The sequence below is a fragment of the Bradysia coprophila genome, unplaced genomic scaffold (genome assembly GCF_014529535.1).
Source record: "Bradysia coprophila strain Holo2 unplaced genomic scaffold, BU_Bcop_v1 contig_200, whole genome shotgun sequence".
Taxonomy (NCBI): domain Eukaryota; kingdom Metazoa; phylum Arthropoda; class Insecta; order Diptera; family Sciaridae; genus Bradysia; species Bradysia coprophila.
The window spans coordinates 997,076-1,003,775 of NW_023503464.1; the positions used below are offsets into that span (position 1 = coordinate 997,076).

A 6,700-nucleotide genomic window follows, 5' to 3' on the forward strand; every position below is an offset into this window, starting at 1 on the left:
TTGATTCATACAATTTCATTATTCCGCATGGTTCCCTTCTGGACTTTCGGGATTGTTGAGGTGGTAATAAATTGGTTCCAAAAATTCCATCACTTCACATGGTTCAGAATCTACCAAGTTCTAGAGCGTCTAATTAATGATAGATTTTTCAGTTTTTGTGTGATTTTAGTGATTATTGAGGTGGGAGTTGGCTGGTTCCTACATAGTAAGTGACTCAAATGGTAATGGAATTGCTGTGTAAACGTGCTTGCATTACTGCAACGACTGGCGATATCACAAAAGTGATTTTTTTTTTCGAATGAAGGATTTTGTATGAGCTAGCTCGTACTTTTCGGGTTTTATAGGTTTGTTCCAAGGCCATATGAATTGTCAAATTTCATCCATATAACCATAACCTCAATAATACCTCTGTGTAAATCGCGTAGGCGACGTTGGTCGATTTGTATGAAATATCACGTAAGCGACGTTGCTATGGATGAAATTGTCGTTCTTCGGGTTGTCAAAGTTCGTGTTACTTGGAACAAACCTATTAAATAGACCAAAAATCAAATGACAACTCACAACTGATAGATTACGGTTAGCTTGCTTAGTATGTGTTTATTTACGCAGGTGGAAGCACGGGTTTTCAGGTGGCATAATGTATCAATGCACATGCGCCAACTTCTACAAATAAAAAAAAAAAAATCCCACTGCTGACCGGTGGCGACACGTTTGGCGAACAAATAATACGAGAACAAATTCCTTACTCTATATCAGTCAAAAACCCTTAATAAGGGAAACGTGACGTTAAAGGGACTTTTATATGCTTACAAAGCAACTGATAGCATTTTATGTGACTTCATTTAAAGAAAGAATAAAACTATTGGACAGGTGAGCCGAGTCATGAGTGCGGGTGTACTACTCACTGTACTAAATCTGGAACAATGGTTGAATTACTACTTTTGCAAATTCGAAACTCATCGGAGCAGTTTTATCGAGATTTCTACGAGATGCTTTTATGAAAAAAAAAGAAAACGTTTCGTAGTTCTAAATATAGCTCGAAGTGGTCACCGATGCCAAATATATCACGTAAATGCACTTATGTGGTGTATTCATACGGAATTTATTCGCGAACTGGCGACATGATATTTTGTAATATGTTGAGCGACACTCCATCCGAAAACTTATTCAGTATGTCATCTTATCGCGAAAGTTTGCGTTCTTTTAATGCTTCAAAAGTGTTATATTTTGTGACCTTAATTCACTTAATTCAGACCGTAAATGGCGGTGTTGTTAGTTGGGGGCGAGGTAGCGGTCGATGGAATCTTTGTAAAAATCCGCCTTGTTATACCGAGCCTCAACCACCAGTAAGTTTTTATTCGTTTGGATATAATATGACACAAATTTCAAAATAAAAAAACATTTTAGGAGGACTTGACAGTGTCTTCCATCGTATTAACAATCCTAGTAGCGGTGATTGTGTTAATTTGTTCATGTTCTTGCTATAGACGATTTCGTAAAAGAGAAACTGAAATTGAACCTGATATTGAAATGGCAAACATTCAAGGAAATAAAATAAATTTTTAAAGTACACAAGAGGCTTTGGTGTGGTATACATCTATGGGGCTATTGGAATTCAATTTTATTTTATAGATTAGTCCTGTCAGCCTGTGGTTTCAGAATCCACGCCATTAGTCGTATAAATTTATACTTCAGAGAGAGCTTTTTTCTCCTTTGTTACGATCTGTTAGTTTTTCTATTTTGCGATTTTGTATGGAAATGAAAACTAAAATTGAGATATCTTTGCTGTTTTAAGTGGTTTTTCATATTTTTTTTGGACCAAAATGTTTTAAAGTGTGTTTGGAATCGATTGGCATTGACAGATTGTGTAAAAATATTTTTTTTTCTATTTTATCATTTGGTTAATGTTAATCGATTCCAAACACACTTTAAAACATTCTGGTTCAAAAAAATATGAAAAACCACTTAAAACAGCAATGATATCTCAATTTTAGTTTTCATTTCCATACAAAATCGCAAAATAGATAAACTGACAGATCGTAACAAAGGAGAAAAAAGCTCTCTCTGACGTATAAATTTATACGACTAATGGCGTGGATTAACGCTATGAATGTAACGACTGATGTATTAAAAAAAATTGTTTTTCGAATAAAGGCCCTGAAGATGGCTCAGTGCTGAGCCGAAACGTTGGCTATTTGAAAAACTAGTTTTTCATTTGAATTGGCATAAACCCTCAGCAATACAACAATTTTTACAGTTTAATTCATACAACTATAAAACGAAATTACAATTATTGTCTAGAGATGATTTTCTTGGTAGATTCCCGCAGCTCCATCAGCCAGCAATTTTAAAGAGTATAGGGATAAGTTGAAATTGAGAGATATAACGATGTGACCAATACATTAAATTTTTTGCTTGAAGAGTGAAATTCTACGGATTTTGACACAAAAACACGATCGAATAGTTCAATTATTCTGAAAGCGGAATTTTGTCCCTGTCTCTAAATATCAACGACACGCTATAAGTTTCTGTTCATTATTAGCTAAGACACTTTTAGAGAATAAGCTCATATTAAGCTTACATTCTAAGACTCTTCATTGTAAAAAAAGGTCACTATTCTGTGGATGGTCCGCTTCTAGGAATTGACCCTCGTGCAGGAAATATTCTTCTGCAATTCTTACATTTTTTTCTTGAAATTTCTTTAATCTTCAAATTTTATCTTTCACCTACTCTTAGAAATATCCTTTTCAACCATTTCGACCAATTCTTAGAGAGCGATTCATTCCTAGAAGCTTACACTTGGTTAGGTTTCTAGGTTCTAGGAATTGTAAGATTAAAATTCTACAGCGAGGTGCGGGAAATTATTAAAGAGCTAGCCTTTGTTTACTTTTATAGCATTTTCGTAAAATTATTGTAATTGATGCCATTTACACGATGCAGAGTGACATAAATTTTTATAGCTTTCTATTCGTTAAATTTTCTGGAGTTAGGCTGAAATTTTTAAAACGCTACCAAGACCATGTCACCATATTGCTATGGACTTTAAAATGTTTTCGTCCTTTCAACCACAATTATTGATTAATTCCAAAACAATTTTTTCCTCGTAGAATTTGTAATTTTATCAAAGTTCTTCGGTTTGATAGTTCTTGACAAGATATTTCTAGTGAACACTCACGATAGCAAATGTGAGCTATATCAAATGAAATTGTAAGATTTTTTTCCACTGTTGTTTTCAGTTTGACGTATTTTGACGTTATCTTTCCATAGTGCCCACAGGAAGTTCATGAAATTGAATTCCTAGATGAAATCTGAGGAAAATTGGGTAAAATTTAGTGGTTTTATTTCATTATATGTCCTATCCTACATCTCGTCGAGATCTTTCAAATTCCTATTTAATAAAATTGGACCGATTTTAGATAAAAAGTGAGGAAATTTATATCAATTTTAGCGTTTTTAGCGCTTTTTGACAGATTTTTCTCTCTACTTTATTTCTAATTTACTCAAATTCCATCCTATTTCTTAGATCTAGTCAAGACCAACGAATCATCTTTTGTTAAAGTCGGACAACATTTATATGATGTTTGAGGAAATTTTCGATCAATTTTTGGTAGCGCTTCCTATAGCGCTGTAGCGCAACAAAATTGGTCAAATTTTATCCTACTTCCCAGAAATCGTCGATATCTTTCTAATGACGTGCGATAGTCAAAATCAGTTAAAATTTCGATACTTTTTGAAGGAAGTAATAACGTCGATTTTAGGAAATATCATAGTGAATTTCATAGGATTCCAACTTCCTACACCTAACTTTGTTTCCTCATATTTCCGGATCTCGTCCACACTCGATCCGCAGAAGCTGGAAGTCGTGAAGTTGAATTCTCTTATAATGCGCAGTTGTCTGATTTCCGTTTCAAAATATCGTGTCAATAAAACAAGATTTAAGTCATGAATCCTTTTATTTCATTTTATAATGCAACTTATTGTAACGTACCTCCATACTATTATATATCTTACGAATAATAACTAATATAGCCACAAAGAGAGAATGAGTGAACCGTTCTCTTCCTTTACTAAAATAGTTAAGAACAGTGACTGTAAAAATAAAGAACAATAAAGATGAATGGATGTACTATCTGCACAGTAAAGACGTGTGTTGAATTAATCATCATTAAGTGGTATTAAGGATCCCACGTGAAATGTCTACAGTGACAGTTAAATGAGTTAATTTGCTTATAATAAGTGATAAAGATGATTTAATCGATTCAATTAGGCATGTTCACTAAAAATATCATCAATCGATGATAAAATTTCCAAATAATCGATACAATATCAAGGCATCGGGGAATCTGGCTCACGTGGTCATAATATGCGCCCGTCTACTACATGTAATGAAAAATCATGACTGTGCCAGATTCGCCCCTCTTAGAGGTGAATCTGACACACCATCAATTTGTATGTGGCAATTTGTGTGCCAGATCACCCCACGCCAATATCAATCGAATTTATCGGAAAGTAGAATAATATCTACTGATAATCGATAATCGACATTTACCGATTATCAGTCGATATTTACCGAATTATCAGTCGACATTTATTGATTACCGATAAAACATTCGATTGATATTGCCTTTTTGAAAATATCGATAATCAACGAATTACCATTTATGTTAATAATAACACTTTGAATTAATTGCGTATTCTTTTCAATAAAGTAAAGAGAAAACCACTTTAGAATTCTGATTTATTGAGGCTTAGTTACTTTCTTATATACCAAAATAATAATTACATTTATGCCCCAACAGTGGGAATTATTATAAAACTAATGTTATGCCTTTCAGCATTTCAATAATAAGTTTTTGTCAACACCTAATTCGGAATTAGAAAATATTTACTGATATATTTTTCTATGTGCAGTTCCTTATGAATTTACGTTATCAAAACAAGAATCATTATAAAAAACCAATTGCTTAATGAACTAAGACATTTAATATGAAAAGAGCGAGATTGTGACGTCACTCTCTACACTCGTTTAAATGCAAATACTTAAGTATATCTTGTGACGTATAACTACTGTACTTAAGCGGTTTAGCATTCACTTGTTCATATTGATGTCTGAACATACTCGGGGACGTTGAACAAAAATTTTTATTGCGAGTGATCAGAATTGCCAAATTTTAACTATGCTAACAAAATGCATTTCATTTTAAAAGTGCGTTTTGGTTAATTAAGTTCAACCTTCAAATTTTCAATTTCAACGTTAATTTTTAAAAATAAAAATAATGAGACCAACCATATCCACCACCACGGTGGATCTCTCAATAAATCTCTCAATTTATAAACTCTCTTATTATAGTATTTAAGAACAATAACTAACATAGCTGTAAATGAGAGAATGAGTGCACCGTTCTCTCCATATACTAATATAGTTAAGAACAATAATTAAAGAATAAAGAACAATAAAGAAATAATAAGAAATCTGCCTTAAAGCAGTACGAACGTGTTTTTAAATGTTCTCAAATGGCGACCGTGACAGGACTGCATAGAGTGAAGAATTTGTTTTTTTTATAACTGAGAAAAAGTGAAAGTTAACAAAATGGGTAAAACCAATTCGAAACCAGCAACTGTTACTGTAACTGGAACAAATTCTAACGCTAACGTGAATGATATTGAAATAATTGAAACAATTGAGGAGCACAAACAAAACGTAGCCATTATTTTGGTACTAATCTTAACTGTGCTTGTGATTAACGCTATCATAAAAGTGTACAAGTGGCATAAAGAGTCAATTAAACGGGCAGAACGATTAAAATCTCGTATGGCATCAGTTTAAACAAAAAGGGACAAAGTGCACTTATGTCAAAAATGAAACTTTAAAGACAATACTAAAAATTAAAATTTAACAATCCCGTGAAAAAAAATTAATTACAAAATATAACTGACACAAGTTCAATAAAAAAAAATGTTTTCGCATACAACACTCAATGTAACCCTGAAGATGACTTACTGACAAAAATATTTCATATGGAAGACAACGACCAAGACAATCAAAATAACGGAAACGCTAATAACAACAACGTTAATATGACGACACCTTCTGAATTTATGACGCTAGCGTCAAGAATTATACCCGCGTATGATGGAAGTCCTGATAAATTACAAACTTCTATTGATTCTTTAGAATTGCTAGCTGAGAGTGTAGAGACCCATGAAGTTATTGCTGTTAAGCAAATTAAATCTAAGTTTACAGGGAAAGCTAGGTCATGCCTTCTTGCCAGCGACGACACGATTCAAAAGGTTATTGACAGGCTCAAAATTACTATAAAAGGAGAGACCTCTGAATCGTTGATTGCAAAAATCCATAATGTTAAGCAAAAGGATAAGTCTGCGAACAAATACACGAAAGAGATTGAAGAATTAGCAGAATCTTTAGAATCAGCTTTCATTTCCGAAGGACTGACTCCCGCTTTAGCTAGTAAATATACTACACAACAATTTATTATAGCTATGAAGCATAATGCCTCATCCGATAAAGTTAAGCTAGTTATGGAAGCAGGAAAATTTGAGAGTGTAAATGACGCCGTTGCGAAATTTGTTAGTACTAGCAACGAGTCTACTTCGCATAGTTCGGTGATGTATTTGAATGATAAATGATGGAATTTGTTTATGTACTGTCCGTTTGACAAGAGGATCGCCACGGTTCAGC

General features: G+C 33.3%; 1 long non-coding RNA gene across 1 annotated transcript; it reads left to right on the forward strand.

Moving 5' to 3' along the window:
* The first annotated feature begins 1,122 nt into the window (after nt 1-1,122).
* Nucleotides 1,123-1,569, forward strand: LOC119075382. The gene is made up of 2 exons (XR_005087382.1): nt 1,123-1,346; nt 1,408-1,569. It is a non-coding gene; the product is annotated as an uncharacterized LOC119075382 (long non-coding RNA).
* Nucleotides 1,570-6,700: the final 5,131 nt, after the last annotated feature.